The sequence below is a fragment of the Pseudopipra pipra genome, chromosome 1, assembly GCF_036250125.1.
Source record: "Pseudopipra pipra isolate bDixPip1 chromosome 1, bDixPip1.hap1, whole genome shotgun sequence".
Taxonomy (NCBI): domain Eukaryota; kingdom Metazoa; phylum Chordata; class Aves; order Passeriformes; family Pipridae; genus Pseudopipra; species Pseudopipra pipra.
Window position 1 is genome coordinate 17690456 of NC_087549.1, and position 20213 is coordinate 17710668.

The window sequence follows — 20213 nt, forward strand, 5'->3', positions numbered from 1 at the left end:
CACACATATTCATATATATTAAAATAGATGATTTTAATCGTCTTTATCAATGTAGGCAGCATTTTGACATGTGTGAAAACCAGCCCAGATCTGCTGTACAATCCAGCATAACTACAGTGTCTGACAGACAAACAGTAGTTATCAATCTGATTGCAAATCCCTTATATATATATATATATATATTAAGGTATATATTAAGGCTTATTACTTAGCCTTATATTATTTAGCCTTGTAATTTTTCAGGAAGTGAAAACTGTATTGGAAAGGTCCTATATATGAAAAAATTATTTTTAAATTTTGCTGAGTTTGGAAGTGTATAAAGAAAACAGTTCTTTACCAAGAGGGTATTCAGATAGTGGAACAGGTTTTTTAGAGAGGTTGTGATACCTTTCAGTGTTCAAGAGGCATTTGGACAATGCCTTTAATAGCATGCTTTAAGTTTTGGTCAGCTCTGAAGTGGTCAGGCAGTCGGATAGATGATTGTTGTAGGTCCCCTTGAACTGAAAAAGTTTAATCTGGTCTAATCTGGTCTAGTCCGCATAGATATTTGATTTGATGTAAATAATTTTTATCCGTTTCTTTTTATAAAATCTTGACATTTAACATCAAAGTGTTGAAGTCAGAGTACCTTAGAAGGTCAAAATGTGTAAATGTGAACATTAACTGTGCTCAACTCATTAGGATCAACATTGCCTAACTGACAAGGCAGCATGTTCTTCTTTAGAAATGTGGGCTCACAAGCAGTGGCATATCATTTTGCATTAAGTTATGAGGGCTTCATGGTGCTTAGTGTGCAGTTCAGAAGAGCAGCATGTGGTATGTGCTGTTCTTTCTGACTTGATCTGTTGAGAGTATATATTGAAGCTTATTATTATTTTCTTCCTCGATGTTAGGTAGTAAATGTATTACAGAGAGGAAAGGAATAGCAGTGAATTTTTACAGGAAAAGCCTATGACTTTGAACAAAATGTAAGCAACACCATTACACACAGGTGCCCTAGTTTTGCTGCCATAAGCTTGCACACAGAAATAGCTGGGTTTCCTTTTCTGTGCTATCTTCATAGGAAAATGAAAGCTGAAATTCTCATTTATATTTTAAGTTCCCCATGCCAAGGATGCCCATGGCCATGTGCTCCACTGAGCCACACTCAAATTCTGCTGCATTCCACAGTTAGCACTGCTGAAGTCAGCATAAATAAAGTACATGACCTTGAATGCCAGCTTTTACTCCAATATAGATACACATAGTCTCATTTGACATTTACTGGAATTATCTGAATCATATAAGGAGTTCATATGGACTTTCTCTATGAATAATTTTTTGGTTCTAGGTGCTATAAAGGATGGATATCTTAATATATCTAGCATCTGGGAAATCAAATATCCTCTCAGTTCTTTATTGTTTTCAGTTTTGTCACAAAACCACATGTAATCTTTGCTGTTCAAAAGACCTAAGAAAAGGTTCTCCGTAGGTTCTTTTTACTTACACTGAAATTATATAAAATGAGTTCATTGAATCCTTATTTGATGAAATTTATGATTCTCAGAATCAGTTCAGAAAAAAATGCTTCTAGCAATGACCAGGCTAGGGCTTTAAGAAGGAAAAGATGCTCCATCTGCTCTGCCATGCTTGTTTACTTTAAGGTCCCCTAATAATTTACAGTAATTTTCTCTTTCCCCATCAGTACTCCACAGGGAAGGCTGTGATACTGCTTAGCTCTACTGGGAACTGGAGTTTGAGTGCACAGAATAAGGAACTACACAACATTTTTTCCACAGTAATTGTCTATGTGCCCTCTTATCCCCTAAAAATTATGAGGTAATTTAAGAAATCTTACCCTTCATAGATTGAAAGGCTACTCCCCATTCATTTTAGAGAAGCAAACAATTCCAAAGCCAGTTGCTGGAAAGCTATTGATGTACAGTAGCATGTTGATGTATTGGTTCAGCTTAGAATCATCTTGTGCATGGGGAGACTTTTGATTAGTGGTATAAGATGGGATATTCTGAATCACTGGTCATACTTATCAAATTTTATATATCTCAGAATTTTGTACTATTTTTATATACTCAAGATCATGATTAGATTTTAAATCTCTACAGGTAGGAAATAAATAAAGCAATGTGCATAAGTGTATAAGCATAAATTAGTCTTCAGAAAGGTTAAATTTAATACAGAGATTCTAAAGTATCTTAATTTATTCAAGTAGAATACAAACAAAATATTCTATGCAAAAGGACAACTGAAACAAGTGTTCAAATTTTTCAGCTGAATTAGAGGTTGAACTTCCCTGATCTGGCAGAAGGGTGATGTAATTCAAGACATTATAGGCTGCATTGAAAAATAGCTGAATTAACTCAAGTGACTTTGCATCTGTAATAAAAATAAGCATGAAGCTCATCACTATAGCTCAATTAATGCAACATAACTTGCTACATTATAGAAGCTTTGTGCCTGACTTCTTTCATTTATTAGGATCATTTAAGGATCAATTTTAGTATATGGATAATTTGCTTCATCACCTGTGAGGAAGGAATATGACAGTAATTTTGTACAGCTCTCAGCTGTGCACACACAGGTTTGACAGTAAGAAGATTCTATTCCCTGCTTCGCAGCCCGTGCTGACTATGGAAAAGAACAAGATGTCAGGCTGTGAAATTGTAACTTTCCATTGCACCTGGCACAACCTTAGAAATGTGCCTAGAACAGAACCATGGTGACTTCACTGGAGTCAGTTTTTTGTACTTTTACAAGTAAAGATAGCATTAGGTTTGAGGTTTATGGAGTTTTACAGAAATTCACTAACTTCTGATCTGTCCATACCAAAGACATTAACTGTAATAACAACAAATTATAGGAAATGCAGAACAACTGTGAGAGACATATTTTATTTATTTTATTAAAATTTATATATTGCAAAAATGAATTAATTGCATTTGTCACATCAAATGTGTAAGGGAACAGAAGAGGAATTTATTATGAACTCAATTAAATTGCTTTGTACAATGACAAGGAAGATCACTGGCAACATAATATATCCTCTTGGACCAAAGGTGGTTAAAGAGATAATTCACCTGACGATAATGAGCTTTGAGATTATAAATATTGGTTATTTGCTTCGGAGCTGCTATTTCTCATAGAATTACCATACTAAAGTTATCAGTTTTGTGAAAGAATTAATTATAATTTCCTTTCTCCAGGATGTGCTGAATACATGTAAAGCTGAGCAATTAATAAATACCATGTGTCATTTTTATGCCATGGATTTTGAAAATGGTAAAAGAAATTTTTTCCTTTCCTTTCTGCATTTGAAGATTTTGAGTATTCACAATGAAGGCAGCAAAATTACATCAATAAATATTAGCACAGAAGAGGTAAATTGACTCAGATTGCACTAACTGCCCATCAGGCGACCCTAAGTGCCTCTGTGAAAAATTGTTAGGTAGTGTGGCAAATTTCTTCAGTTCTCTCCTCATGGAAAGAATTTGACACTTAGTTTTTAATGTTCTTCAAGAAAATAACTTGGAAAATAATTTTGGAAATTAACGTTAGGTTGTTTAGACAGCCACCTCTTTTTCTGGCTCCCATGAGTATTTTGCAACTGATTGAATGGCTATAGCAAATGGGCTGGGAGATTATCAAAGCCCTCAGGTGTTGTCCTTTCCTTGGCAGTGAGACAACTCCTAAGCTAAGGTAAAGGAAGTACTACAAGATCCAAGACAATGTACTCAATCATTTGGGCCATCAGCTATATGTGTGGGGACATGTGGAGGATGCATTTCAGTAAGTTTGTCCTCAGAGCCAGTGACCCAGACTGCGGGCTGCAAAACAGTCCTAGACGTTGATTACCTGTGCACTGTGAAATCTCAGGTGGTTGTGCATCTGCCAGTCAAGAGAAGTCATTTTCCATACTTCCACTGTCCCTTCTCCCATTCATGCAGACAAGTCTTAAGGCCAGCCAGTGTCTTACATTAGATACTGAAGAAACATTCATTCAGATACATGGATATGAAATGCTACTTCTTTTATGAGATTTTTTCTTCCTAAGCCAAAAGTTTAAAGCATTTTGGATCAGGATCTCCCTTGGATTTTTAAATAAATACTGCTTGATTAGTAATTGCAAATGATGCCCATATCTAACCCACTATCTAATTGTTAGCAGAGCACCACTCCTAGTACATATTCACCAAAAACTGCATGCTATTCTTTCCTCAGAAAACAGTAAATTCCTTTATATGCATTTCAAAGGTTGCATGGCTTGTGTCGCCTTCTTCTTTGCCTAAAGGAAGAGCTGCTGAATAGTAAACTAGTTCTAAATTCTTTAAAATTATTTATAAAGTTAAAAGAATTTAGCATGCTGATAAGGCATAAAAATCAATTGAGTTTTTACTACAGATTTGTTAAATACTAAGATTTGGAAGATAATCTATCATTAAATCTCAATAAGAATAGAATTGAAAATATTATTCATTAGATTTCTATGAGCCTAAATAATAAGTTAATTCAAGTTGCATGAGCTACAGTGGTGCTGTGGTGACTGGGTCACTCAAATAGTGCTAATTCAGTGAATTGATATAAAAATTGATAGTCTGAAAACTTTTGTACTACCATTAAATTCTGTAAAACTGAAAGTAGCACTGTATATTTTCCTGACCTACTTTTCTGCAGTATTTCTGAAAGGTGATAGTGCAAGTGGTTTCACTGCAGATGAGGGATTTAAAAGGGAAGTGTAACAGATCTGATCATTATTTTTTTAAAAAACTTACAAACTGATATCTATATTTGTATTAATTTAATTATATTACTTCAATTTTTATTTAAATGTCAGATGGGAGGAAAGTAGTTATCCTCCCTCTCAGTGCTGAAGGCTTTGGCAAATGAGTGTTAACTACTGCAGGAATTTTTGCAGCACCCTAGATTATCAAGTTAATTGGAATTATCTATACTTTATTCTTCATATAGATGTAATTATTACATTTATTTTGATCAGCAGAAATTTCTAGCACGATTCATAGAAAATTTCAGAGTCTATTAAGAGAATGAAAAGTGCTTTTGCCCAATAAAAATCATTAGTTCAGATAGGTCAGGATCTGTGATGAAGCCCATGAAGGCAGATATGTTGGGCAGCTCTGGTCAAAGCAAGATTCTTTCTGTTCTCTGAGCTTTCCAGTTTAAAAGCCTCTGTCACACTTATGCAGAAGTTTGTTGCTACCAGTTTAGTCCTGTGAGACTGCTCTGTGATTAAAAGGTTTGACAGTTGCATTTGTCCCCCCAACATCTAAGTTAATCTTCAAGGGACTTTCTCTTCCCCTGCACAATTAACAAAAGTGATTTCTCTAAAACCGTAAAAATAGCTGGCAAAGGAAAAGAATATTGATAAATGAGTTCCAACTAATTTTTGTTCTTATTCAGATAGTAATAGCTCTCTAACAGTAGAAATAGATGTGCATTAGAAAAAAAAATTTCTTCTTTCCCATTGTTCATACAGCACAAGGGGTGTGATTTTGTGTCAAATTCATGTCTATGGAGACATGGTGTGTGACTATCATTACTCTGAGTGAAAGACTGATTTAATGATTATAAAAAAAGTTGTTGGAATGAGGTGAGTGTCAGTCTCTTTTCCCCAGTAACAAGATGAAAGGAAATGGCCTCAAATTGCACCAGGAGAGGTTTAGATTAGATATCAGGAAAAATTTCTTTGTGAAAAGGGTTGCCAGGCATTGAAACAGGCTGCCAGGGGAAGTGATGGAGTCACCATCCCTGGAAACATTCACAAAATGTGGACATGTTTCACTTGAGGACATGGTTTAATGTTGAAAATGATGGTAGTGCGAGGGTGATGAATGGACTTGGTGATCTTAGAGGTCTTTTACAAAGCTTAGGGATTCCATGAATCTATGATTCTAACATCCTGACTGGTAACTGGCACACCAATCCTATAGCCTGCAAATTCTCACTGCAGTGTCATTGTGGTTACCCTCGTGTGCTACTTTTGGCCTTTGGCTTTGATTGTGAATTAAAATGTGGCTAAGTCAGTTATCAGCGTAAAGTTGTTTTTGTGTACCTTTGTGACATACCCATGGATCAAAGATAGCAAATCTCTGGTGAACTACAGCCTTGCATTTAGCTTATTCATGCTGGTATGAGAAAATGGATGCCAAAAGCCTTGAAAATCACTCACATCTTCAAAGTAATTTAAACACACATTTTCTTTCTTTTAGATGCAAAGTTTTCTATATGTATTTATTTACATATATATGATTCATTGACTCGTGTTTCATACACCTTAAGTATAAACATCCTTACAAAATCTCTCAAAGTCACGAAAAACATATAATTTTCATTTATCTGATAACATTTTTACAATATAGAATTTGTCAGCATTTTCATAAAGCAGCCGGATCTTAAGAGTCCTGCTTTTCATTTCATGACATGAATGCATTCATATGCACCAAATGAAATTAAAGACTAATGCAATTACTGCATTTTATGACTATATCTGCAAGTAAGTGTTTGCCTGATTAGAAAGTGTTCTTTCTGTTGTGCTTACTTTGTTGAAATTATTCATGTTAGGCAGGAAAACAAATTTTGCGGTACATGGATTTTGTTTTATTGCTCCCCTCCTTACAGAACTACAGCTAAAAGCCCTCTGCTGTGTTCCCTGGGGTACACTGTGGTTAATGACTAAAAGCCATGGCTGCACTGCTGGGGAAGGCAGAAGGGAAGTGGACATCATTGGATTGAATTCTCTGCAGTGCCAGCTCTGTGCCTTTTCTGGGTCTGTTTCTGGGCATGTGAAGATGCAATTGTATGATTTCGTTTCCTTCACAACCTTATCAAGTGACTACGAACAATAATTTATGATAAATGTAACCCCTCTTCAATCCTGTAGATAGGCTCATGGTACTTACAGGAAAGAGGAAAACAATTTTGTTTCTCTCATCCACTTCATTTCCACTTTGAATTTGCATTAGAAATGTAGGTGCCGTCTTCCATCCTCTCCTTCCCTGAAAGACCTGACGCTTTCCAAGCTGTAGTGCCACTCGAGCCAGCCAGGAGAGGGTGCAGGAGAACACAGTCTGCCAAACAGTTCCCTGGGTAATTTCACTCCTAAAAACACAAACAAAAGTCCATTCCAGTTATTATGCTTTTCTGTTATCTCTTTAATTTTTGCTTTGCTAATTCAAGCTTCTTGCTACCTACTATTCTTTTCAAACAGCGAATTACAAGTGCAGAGAAATAATATACCCAGATGACTTAGGATCTGGAATTTTTGTTGAGATGGATTCGCCTGCTTTTTCAAAAAGATTTAACATCTTCTAGTGTTACATACAAATTCATGTCTCACCCATGTACCTGTTTAAAGGTCATGTATAAAATCACAGAATAATCTAACACTCCTTCCATTGGCAGGGACACTGTTCCCTAGACCAGGTTGCTCAAAGCTGCATCCAGCCTGGCCTTGAACACTTCCAGGAATGAGTCATCCACAGCTTCTCTGTGCAACCTGTTCCAGGGCCTCACCACCCTCACAGTAAACAATTTCTCCCAATCTAAACCTACTCTCTTGTAGTTCAAAACTGAGGTCATCCAGCAAATTCCCTATCCATCAAATAGTCTGTCCAAGTTCCAAAAAGAAATTTATTAATTTTATTAATTTATTCATTTTCTTAGCCTGTAGCCTAGAATTAGGAAACAGAAGTCTTCTGGAATGGGAAGTATTTAGATAAAGTACACTATCTCACCTTTTAAATTAGAAATTTTCTGATATTTTTAGATACATGTAAACTAGTACAGTGTTCCTACTTTTATAAATGTTACTACGATCCCTTAACCTCCTAAAGTGATAAACATCAGTAACAATTAAAGAACAAACCGAAGAAAGATGGCTTTGCATTCAGGCAGACAAAAGATCCAGGCTAATAACTATTTATGACAAACACAGAGTGTTTATGAGCTCCCTTCTCCCATGCTGTAATTATTTGCAGAAGCTTCCACATTTACAGTCACCTGTAAATGTCTCCCATCTTAATAGCAGAAATACCTTTGTGTGATCCATCAAAGCAAATAAGAGAGCTCTTTGACATATTGTTAAAATTAACTGCATAATGACTTTTTGTGAAACAAATAATTTATCACATATGGAAAACTTTTTTCCTAACTTCACCTGATTTTTTTTTTCTTTTGTCTTGTTTTGCTTTTGAAATTATCATTAATTATTTTTAAATGTGTGTGAGTTTTCAAACAGAGGAACTCAGCTCACCTGGTCTGTGTCACATTGGCAGAGCAAACTTCTAACTGGAGGCAACGCATATAAATCATCACTCAAATCATCTGAGGACAGAACAAGAGACAGCAAAGTCACCTTTTTGGTATATGGCTCTGGGAATGGAATAACAGCTACAACCTTCCCAAGGTAACTTTTCCAGCAGTCAGGCCTGAGTCTATAGGACATGCAATCCATCCCCCAGACTGCCTTGGCTGACAGTACTGCAACTTGTTTCCAGGGAGCATTCAGGGAATGTGTCAGCAACAACCAGAGGCTGTGCCAATGCATGTCCCATCTTTTCTGTGCTGGAGATATTGGGAGAAGCAGTAGGTAAGGAAAGGGAGGGTTTAAGGGTGGGAGAAAATTCTCTTCCATCCTAGACCAACTTGTTCAATTGAGGAATGAGCAACTGGTCATAGGGAAAAGCAGTGACTAGAGAGGAAATACAAGCAAAAAATGGTAATGTGACCCCACATCTAACTAAGCTACAGAATGCTGCTCTGCAGAAGGTGGTGGGCTTTAAAACTGTAGAGATTGCTACAGGAAACAACTGGGTGAATTAATGGATTAAAATCCAGCTAGACCTATGAAATACAGAAATTTCATCTCTGCTGTAGAAAGCCCTTGACCTATAAATTGCCACAGGCTGAGAAAATATTTTGCAAGCATAGCACTGTATGCATAACCCTGTCCTTCTATCCTTTTGCATGCATGCAGTGCTGGTCAATGGCAGGGGGACAGTCCAACAGCCTTTAGCCTGAGCTCCTATGGCCTTTCTTTGTTTTTATTTGCTTAAGTGTTTGCAACATAATAAATGTGAATTTAAAAACCAAGAGGAAAATTTTGATTTATCCTCAAAATTTTTCAGGTAAATTTTGACAGTACAGCATCACTTTTATGACTGTTTAATTCTGAAACCTTCCTTTCAGTATCATATTTTAGCTTATAGCTTTTACCCTTATATTCAAGACATATATTCAACTTTAGCATTATTATTGCATTTCTCATTAATACCTGCCAGAAGGCATCCCTTCTAAAGGCAGATTTTTTTTTCTGGTTTTGATATGGAGGAAGGATTTCTATTCATTTAATAAAAATTTTGTTTAGCTGGAGTAATATTAGCAGACGTATTTTATAATACTCTGCAGGGAGATGATAGTTATTCATTACTTTGCCTTTTTAAATATTTCTATATTTACTACCTAACACAAAAATCAATTTTATTTCTTTTAAGGAGTAAAATAAAGTATATAATGAAATAGCTTTATTAAATTGAACTTGATGAATTTATTTTTTTTAAACTTTATTCTTTGATAAATTATTTATTATAAATACCTAATAAATATAAATATATTTAGTTTTATATTATATGTTCTCATCTTTGAGATGTTCACTTTCTGAAAAAAATATATCATACATTATGCTTTAAAATGTAGTGACATGAATATACTTATTAAGCTGTCACATGATGTATTGAAAATAAGCACTTTGGCCAGCACTCCAATGGAAATTCACTCTAAAAGGACTATCAAATAACAGATTTTAATTGCAAGACAAAATTATTGCTCTGATACGAGTGAAAAAGAGAAGTGATGCAACGGACATTTGGAGGACTTTAATCATAAGAGAAAAGCCTGAACTGTTAGTCTAGCATGCAGTGGGTATGAACAAATCATGCTGCCAAGTTTCATTTCACTGAAAACATCACTTGCCGATCAAGTGAGAACATTGGTGAGAACTGTGAAAGATCTCAGCTTTGAAAAGGGATGCAAGAGGTTAAGAAGACTGAAGCTGCACCCCAAGGAGTCAAACAAATGTGCCAGGAACCAGTCCCTGGCACAAGGTCTGACTGGCACAGACACAGCCCTGTTACTGACCTCCCAGGCAGCAAGGATTCCTGCTGCAGTCTGAAGGGCAACTGGGGTGAAGAACCTAGAGAGGTAGAATTTATTCTGGTAATATACACCAACATTCAGCTGGCAGCTGCCCACAGTGCTGGGCTCATCTCAGTTCCCTCCCCCAGTCCTAACCAAAATGGTCATTTTTGTACAAACTGTAAGCATCCGGAGGAAAAGGAGGTGACTAAGAGTCCATGTGGATTAGTTAATAATAAATCATGTCAAGACAATATAAATTCCTTTTTGAGAGGGTCACAGGCCCGTGGGTAAGAGAGAAACAGCTGAAGTCATATATTTTGATTTTAGTACTTCTTGTGACACTGTATTGACAGTGCATTCTCAAAGCAAACTATGGGCACATGACAGAGGTGAAAATATCATTGACCGGGTGTGAAACCAGTTACAAAATCATACTGGGAGGACTGTTATCAATGGTTCATTGTAAAAGTGGCAGCATATATTTCACTGGGGTCCTCAAGGATTTGTCCTGGGTCTGGCAAAGAGTTCCATCAATAGCCTACATGATGAAATAAGGAGTATATTATTAATGTGCAGACAACTCCAAGCTGAACAGGACTGTCAGTGCTTTGAAGAATGGCTAGAATTTAAAATAATCCTAACAAGTTATATCATCTTACTATAATAGGATGATTGTTTTAAAAAGAATAAATGAAAAATAATGAAGGAATCAAAAGCTGAACAGAATGAGGAAGAACTGAGATAAGCAGGAGGAAATATTCATGTGCATAAAACATTGCTACAACGACAGAGCGCACTCTGTTCTTCATAGCTGTAGAGGACAGAACAAGAAATAATGACTTTAACACTTTAGCACAGAAAGGTCAAATACCAAGTAAAGATGATTAAGAGTGGAAGAATAATGTAGTTGGGGAGATAATGGAAACCATTGCTGGAGACTTCTAAGAGCAAGCTAGATGTGTCTACCATAATCAACACAGGTATAGTTGAAACTCTTACTCCTTGAATAATTTTTATTACCATTTACAGAGAACATATTTATTATTTAATATATTGAGGAAGGAGAAAATGAAATCACACACACACTGACAACTTGGGAAGGAACCTGATTTGTTACATGCAGCAACAAAAAATCTGAGTGTCTCCAGATAAGCACATGCCTGTGCCTCTACACAGCCCTGGGGGATGCAAATGCACATCACTGTGACTGCAGAATCAAGGCTTCTCTCATGCTTCTCCAACACCCCTGTAGGAAGCAACAGAACAAGATGCCATCTTGCTGCTTAGGACATTTCAAATTCATTTATGATTATAACAAAAACAATAATATTTGCCAAGATCCAGAACCTGCAGGAGGATGATAAAAAAAGTCCTGTTTTTAGAAACATGAAATCAACTCCCATGCAAACTTCCTGATTGCTCTGCAGATTAAAGTGCCATTTAACTTCTTCACTTCATAGAACAGAGTGAATTCAGGTTTATTTAATATTGCCATTATTTTAAATATCAAATGAGGTCACATTCTCTAATCTAAAAGCATTTTCTAAGTGGGAAGAATTCCAAGTATGATTTCATACTGTTCATATTTTTCTCTAGTCCTATTTGGAACTGAATAGTGGCTTCTGACAAGAAGCTGGAAAAAGTTTATAATGTCTTCAATAAAAGCAAAATTAAGTGACCATTAAGAAAAATTAGAGAAGGCATCACACCATCAAAGAACTGTGAAAAAACCCGGGAGAATGGACAGCATTTGTGACACATTACAATACAAATCCAGTAACAGATGTAATTACTTTCTCTATATCTACAGAACATGAGATTCTAAGTGGAGAAAAAAGAAGTAACACCACCTCTGCTGATGCTATTAGTTGCCTGTTATTGAAAGCGGACCTCGTCAGTACATGTTTCCACCTTACAAAGCACAAAAAACCTACTTGCTTCTAAAACCTCCAAATGATCTTATCTTAGATTAAAACAAACTTCAGATTCCTGAACTAATATTTCTTACAGATTGAAGTAGACAGAAGATGGAATGAGAAATTGTACATACTTAGGAGAAGATGAATTGGGGAACCCTGAAAATGTACTGAATGATTTGCTAAATGGTACAAAAAAATGGCCAAATTCAGTAACTTTTGATGAGATTAGACTATAGGATTAGTGACATGTAGATAATTTTGACTGTAGATAATAATGATGGACTGTGAAAAACGAATTTAGTGAGGTACAAGGGAAAGATGCATTACAGTACATATTTGGGGCAACAAACAAATCAATATACAAAATTTTAAAAAGTACAGATGTAAACCCCTTGAAATATTTGTGTTCCTGCTGAAGCATTGCTAAACCTATTTGTGAAGATTCCTAGTTGGTAAAAACAAAGGGTTCCTTGAAAAAAAAATAAATTTGAACTCATCTCTGAAATCAAAACTGTTGCCAGTGTGTTCTGACAAACTCTAAAGATAAAATGCCCCCTTGTTATCAAGCCCTATATTGTCCAGTCACGTCCAGTTTCATCTGCTACAGTGGAGAAGGGAGTTTCTCTGGAGGTTGAGGTCAGGTCACAGATACAGACTGTTTGCAAAAGCACTGAAGCATCTGATGAGAATTTTCATCATGTCCCTGAGCCAGGAGCATGAGATCCCAGACCAGGTGACTGCCTGTTTTTCTTATACAAGCAAATAAAACTTAGTATTTTTGGGCAAGAGTCCACCAGAAGTTGTTGGTTTTACACACATATTCCACACCTGCTGTTTTAAGTAGATATAACCTCACCACTTCAGTGGGGTCCACCGAAATTCATTTATAAAGTTACAAGTGTTACAATATACTAGGCATGAACTAAACACTAATCCTGTATTTCCTGCTTTGATGCAAAGAGCAGATGCATTACACCATAACATTTCTAAATGAAAAGTATCAAAATAGTCTGGATGTATGTAGGATCAGAGGAGCCAACCAGTATTTAAACTGTAATGAAAATTAAATTCTGAAATAACAAAAGTGTTTCTAATATTCCTAAATGTTATTAGAAAGCAGTTCTAATATTTGGATCCATTTTTTCCTTATTAAAAAAACCAGTCTTTAAAACTCCTATCTGTATTGGATATTTGTATAAGCAGATTATGGTTTATGACTTTTTTGCCAGATGACTGCTAGCCTTGTTCATGGGTATACCATTTAAAAACAATGGTGACAGGAATATGCAAGTCCTTTCTATTTGGTTTTACTTTTAATGTGAAAGTAACATAATTGTTTGGCACAGCTTGTGGTATTTGCTTACAGTAGGTTTCAGCAGGCTATATTTCATTTTGTCACAAGTCTCTTGAGTTCAGGCTCAAAGTATGTTTCTTTTAACTCTACTGATACCATAAAAAATAACACTGGGTGTTATTTAATTATTGTTTATGAAGATTTTAAGTTATTTTCCATCAGTGATACAATTTTAATACTGATCTGAGGTCAGATCCTGCAGACTTGCCAGTGCATAACTGCTGATGAACAGAATGACAGTCCTTCTTGCATTAAGCTCATGCATTTTTGGCATCATGCTGATGTGGGTTAAATCTACATTCCATGAAAATTCAAGACTAATATTTTCAGTGGGTTGAGTGGGTGCACTTGACTGCTTAAAATCAATTCAAGCCCACAGTAAACAGTAATAATACTCTCATAATGACTTACGAAATATCTACATTAAATAGAAAATGTCCATGAAAATGACACCAAAAAAAAACATGTATGGAATAATAAAGGGAATATACCATTTAATATACTTAAACACATTTGATACAATTTTCCAAAGGAAAAATGAACAATTTTGAAACTGAGACTGAACCCCGAAGTCAGTTACAAGGCCCACTGATCTCTTGACATCTAGATTAAGAGAACAAAGTACAAGGAAATCAGGAAAACAAATCCATAAAATAGGTAATTTTTAATAACAGTTTTTTTACTAACAAGGATTTTGAATCTTCTGAAATTTGCACCATCAGTGTGTGCACAATAATTGTGTTCATTTAGGTTACTCTTAGTAGCTGGAGGAATTTCTCAGTAAATGATTTTCAAAGCTTAGCCTTTACTTTAGGTAGGAACTGCAGGGCAGGACATAGCCTTTCAGCTATGCTGGTAATTATGGATATACAAGGACTGTGGGATTGAATCATACTTCAGAAATATTTGAGCCCAATCCTACAGTCTTTGATGTACTAAAGCTTGCCCAGAACTGCTTTGTGCTGCAGGAGGGAATGCTGAAATCCATTGGTGCCAGGTGGCACTGTACCCAGGGCACCTCCCACAGGGCATGGGATATGAAATCAGCTCTGGCAGGATTCTTTCCTGTCCCTGCACTTACACAGATCCCTCTGCACTCAAATTCTAGGAGGCATTTGTTGCAATTAGCAGTTAAACTGAGTCAAGGGACTGGGTGTCAGACATGTGCAGCTGGGGATTGCTGGCTGGGCGCCTTCAGCCACTTTGGAACAACAGAGCATGAGCCAACACATATCTCAGCAGGAGTTTTGCCATCGTGCCTGGCTGCAGCCAAAGGCCTTGTCCAGAGAGAAGGGTAATGCCTGCAAAACACAGCTGAGTCCCAATAAATAGGTAAGGGAGGCTGATGCAGCCCTTCACTGTTGCCCATAATTCATGGTTCAGACTGCAACCGTTTCTTTCAGCTAAATAAACAGACTATAAATCAACAACATATTTGACATGATGGACAATTCAGGATCAGTAGGAAATATTTTCTTGTTTATCTTGTCTTCTTTCAGAGAAAAATGAAATAAAATAACAAATATATTGTAAATAAAATTGTCAAATCAGATGCAAAATTAAGATTAAAAAAATCATTTCCTCTTCTTGACATTTATAAACATTAAGATTTTTCAGCAACCCTACAAACACACATCTTTTCTTGAAAGTGGAGCACTCTAATTTCTGTACTATATATATACAGTGTTCTCAGAAACTTCACAAGCCTTTGTATCAGAGCAGTGTTACTGTTATTCACTGACAGTTGTGGAAAATGTGATACTGCCATTGTCTAAAGCAGATACCTACATTAAAAAAAGAAAATAAATAAAAAAAAATATGTGGCATTTGCCCCAGATAGCACAATTGTCTTGTTGAAAGGGAACAAGATGATGGTAATAATATAACTCATTCACGTGGGGGATGTTATCAAGCAGAAATGTACCTGTCAAGAACCATATACACAAACTACACAAGATCCTTATGCCAGTGATTTAGAAACCATCCAGGATTACACAATCTGTTTGATTACTGGAAGAATTTGTAGCCGAACTGGCATCCCAACCATCTTTTTAATGTTGAAGGCATTAAGCTGCACTGTTTACTCCTATTCATATTACCATCTATTGTTTAAATGAAGTAGCATTTCAGGGCCCTTTTCAAGACCACATTGCAATAGATACTGAAAAAATAGATCAAAAGACCTTGTCCTTGTTCATAATTAATCCTCTAAACCTTCCCAGAGATTGTTTATGGGAAGGACAGTTCTGAGTAAGTTTTAGGCAAGAACATCAGTTAAAGCAGAAAGGAACAAGGGTAGGAAGATGAAAGTAACTGTGATATGCTTCTTGGCTTATATATATCAATACTATGAAGCAAGGCCAGGCTCAAAAAATAAGATCAAAATATAACTATTATAACACCAGTTGAATAAATAAAAAACATGTTTCTGGTTGCTCTTCGGAACTATTCAAGTCTTCATGAACTACTTTATATATGAATAACCATCAATATACACAGAACCTCTGTACTGAAAACATGCATATCCCACATTTTATTAATAATGTAGCCTCAGAAGAACTAATACAGCACTTAAATAATAAGATGATTAGGATAAAAAAGTTTGCAAGATTCTTAGCCTTTAAAGTCTACTTAGTATGCGTGTGGGAGAAGTATTGTTCTTATTTTTACCATTCAGGAGGACTGAGGTAAAATGCCTCAGCTTTGACAATTCATCATTGATATTTTTTGTGAAATATGGTTAAATTTAATTCAGTTATCCTGAGCTCAAAGTATACAGTTTCTGCTCCTCCCTTAAGTTGAGCAGCTATTGACATTGGCAATTCTGCACTGTTTATGCTGGTTGTCTTATTTCAGCTGCAGTTTAGATGGATTCGTGCTTTATATATGGAGCATGGGAAGTCATACTATTTTGATCAGCAGTGCCTCGAGTCACATTTGCCTTCTTGATATCCTTTTCCCATTACTCCCAGGGACATAGAACTGATTGTCACCTCCTATATCACATCTCACTTGGCTACAGCACACGCAGCGCTTTCTGATTCGTACAGTGGAGCCTGTGGGGACGTTCTAGATGTCACCTTCTTCTACACCACAACAGTCTCTCATTTCGCCTTTTGCTCCTGTGTGAGTGTTCCCATAAACTGATGACATTTGTACTGGTTCCAATCGTTGCATTTTGCCAGAGGCATGTGGTAATTGGCAAGGCACTCCTTTGATTCAAAGGGGAGAGCTCCTAAGAACCATGTAAGATTCCAGGTCAGTGAGAGCTCATACTCAACTATATTAAATGTCTTCAACCACTTTTGAGCTCACCTACAGATCTCTTGAAGGGTGTCCCAATTCCTGGGAAACTTTCTGATACACATTTCACTGCATCCCTTGTCTTTCCCACACTGAAAAACTTTTGAAATCAGACTTTCTCTAACTGTGTACTAAGAACAGAATAAAAGTAGCCCAGAAATAAATCTTTTACTCATCAGAACAGAAAAATGCCATTTGGTCTGTAAATTAAATGGACAGATACTTCTCAGACACCCATTTTGAGGCCATAAAATTCCTTTCACAAATATTACATTTGTTTCCAGATAGAACTAAACATATCAACTATGCCTCTCCAAGTGGTACTTCAGTCCAGATTCTCAATGAAATGCTTTTTCTATCCACTCTGTGATGCAAGTGCTATATACTATATAAATGTATGGAAGGTACTGAGGAAAAAAAAAAGCAAGATACTTGAATTATTTCCTTGATAACCCTAGGAGATGCAGCATTCAGAAATAATTAACTGCTGAGTACCACCAGTACTTACTTTCTCACTCATTCTGACCTAATATGAAAAATGTGTCCATCAGATCCACCATACCAGTGCAAATAAATCTTGGCTCACACCCACTGAGTCAAATTAAAAGTAAACACTTGCTTCAAAGCAAAAAAGCTTTCAGAACTAGGTAGAGTCATTATGTACATGTCCATCTCTGAACAAGCCATCTCTCTTGAGTATTTATGTTTCAGCAGTATTGTATCAAAACCTAAACCAATTGAGGTTATAGATTATACCAGGGATCGCTAGCAGAAATAGCTGCACACCATCATCTTTTTCAGGACCTCACCATAGCCACATCCCATGCTCTAATGCAAATCTGTACAGAATTTACATTATATAAAAAAGCCATATGGTGCAGTAAGATACCATTATTGAGCTCAGATGGTTGGATTTCAGGAATCATAACAAGGCCGCTCCTAAACTTTGAGACTGGATCAAGCAGTAATCTCAGAGATTGTCAAAATACATGTCCTGCTACGTACAATCATTTCATGAGTTAGATAAATTGGACATATATAGAAATATCAGATTTTGTTCTGTTAGAGCTCTGGCACAGCTGAAGTCTAAAACACAGAGAATATTTCTGTGCCACTTAGACTGCGCATCTACAAACTAACAGCCTTTGATGGGAGTGCTTATTACAGTAAGGCAGTTTAGTAATTGTTTCTAGAGAGATTTTTTAAATTGTTTACATTATTTTAAAAGCAGAACCAAACTGCACTTTAACCCAAATTTCACATGTTTCCCAGACTGTTTGGATGCAGAGCCGAGTCATGAGTTTTGGCAGAGCTCTGGGACCCCTGGGGAGAGAAGCTTAAATCCAGGCAGTTGCTAGCCACAGATCCTTCCTTGCACCTCCATCTCCAGTGTGGGCACAGGTATGGAATGAGGCTGCTTGTCATGACTCTGGCTTTATAGATCTCATAATTTCACACAGTAACTTCAGATGCCTGAAGTCAGACAAGTCAGCTCAAATCCTTTCTACATATATAGGCTGCTACACAAACATCTGAGAGTGTGCAGTGCTTTAGCTTGCTTTCTGGATTACATTTCATTGAGTAGTACTGACAGAGATCTGTTTAGTACAAACAGATCACACAACTCTTATCAGAAGTCAGATTAAATAAATGTCTTGCAGAAAATAGGATCTGCCTTGAAGTCTTTCCCACTAGCACTGAACACACTGTTCCAGCAGACATCTTATACTGTGCACACAGGCAAGATCAGTCCCCTATTTCAGCTCAATATTCCATTTCTTCAACACTAGTTCTCTTAACCACAGTCATGGTCTAAGAACACATATTGAGGTATTTGCTACTATGGGTATTTAGTTTCTAAAACAGTTTCCCATCCTGATGGCAGAGCTTTATTATTTGTCCCAGATGTCATTCTTTGAATTTGACTGTATGTTTTAAAATGTTACTATTTGCTCCGATTTTTACAAGATATGCTTCCTATGAAGATATCCTGATAGCTATTAGTTATATTTTCAACCTCTGATTTGTGTTGCCATGGTCCCAAATTAATTATATTATTGTTTTGCCCAAGATCAGCAAGAAGCAATGCTTCCCTTTTTCTTTTTTCTATATATTATAATGATATTCATAGTCTTCTCATCTTTCCCTCATTTTCCAGTATTTCTGAAAGATGATGACAGAATTTTTCAGGTAATTCTCTAAAGACCTCTAATATAAACCGTTGCAGTGAAAATGGTTAGCTCCAGCTGATCTTCTTTCTAGCATTTGTGTAACATTTGAGTCAGATCTGCTGATATACAACCCATCTGAATAGAAAAACAGGATCAACACATTTGATAAGCAAACTTGCCTCAGCTGGCAAAGTACAGATGCTCTTTAAGTCAGACAGGAACATCATCAGCTATGTGCCTGCGTTAATGAAATCACGTAGTATTGGGATTACAGAGCCCAGTTCTGCCTCTGCCTCATTCAGCATTCCTTTGACCTCAGAGGGTGATGTGATTCAAAACCAAAACATGGCCCACGGTCCTAAATCAGTATAATTATTGTCTGCACTTTACTGACCTGCAAAAGCCCAGTGCCAAACCAATAAGAAAAATTCAGCCACTTGAAACTGAATTTAGAGAGATTTAGGCACCAAAACTCTCCAAATCAAAATAACTTTGCAAGAAAGCCATCTAACCCTAATGAACATAGGATTACAAAATATCTCTTTGTTTTTTATCCCAAATGTCCATGAGTGCTTCCAGTAATACAAAAACTTGTAAGTCCTGGCCTGAGCAATGAGCCAGACTGGTTTCGGACCAGCATCCTCCAGGTGAAAATAAGGGTGCAGAAGCATGCCACTTCCCCACAAAGTCAAATTTTGCAAGTATATGTAATACTACCAAATGGTGACAACATAAAAATAGCAAAGGTGCATGAGGTGACTGTTGAGTAATAATTCACATAGCACAAGAATCCTTGTTCAGCCTTTTAATTATCACACACACACACACACAGAGAAAAAAAACCCGACAGCAACAACAAAAAAACAAACAAACAAAAACCCAAACAAAAACAACAAAACCCAACCAACCAACTAAACAAAAAAAACCCAAGAAGTAGATGTTCCACTCCTTTTGCTACCTGGGATGACTACAGCCTCTGACCTTCTACAAGTCCTGCTTACTTCCACTCTGTAAAGGGACTGGTCAAAAGAAAAGTGAGGAGTGAAATCCTTCTTGCTGAAGCCCAACTACTGCATAGAAGAGAAGGAAAATTCATGGAATCAGAAAGTCATATGCAAGGCTGTACCACCGAGAAGGTCAAAATTGAGACTTGGTCCCTGCTAGCAGCATGAATAAACCACTTGTGTGGAATGGTGCAAAGGGACCCTTGTACCTACTGCTGTGCTCTAGGCAACTCTGTCCTGAGTACGTTATGGTTTTTGCTTGTTCTTCTAAAGTGCCCAATTATGAACAGAGGTATTTGGATACCTAATTAGGATG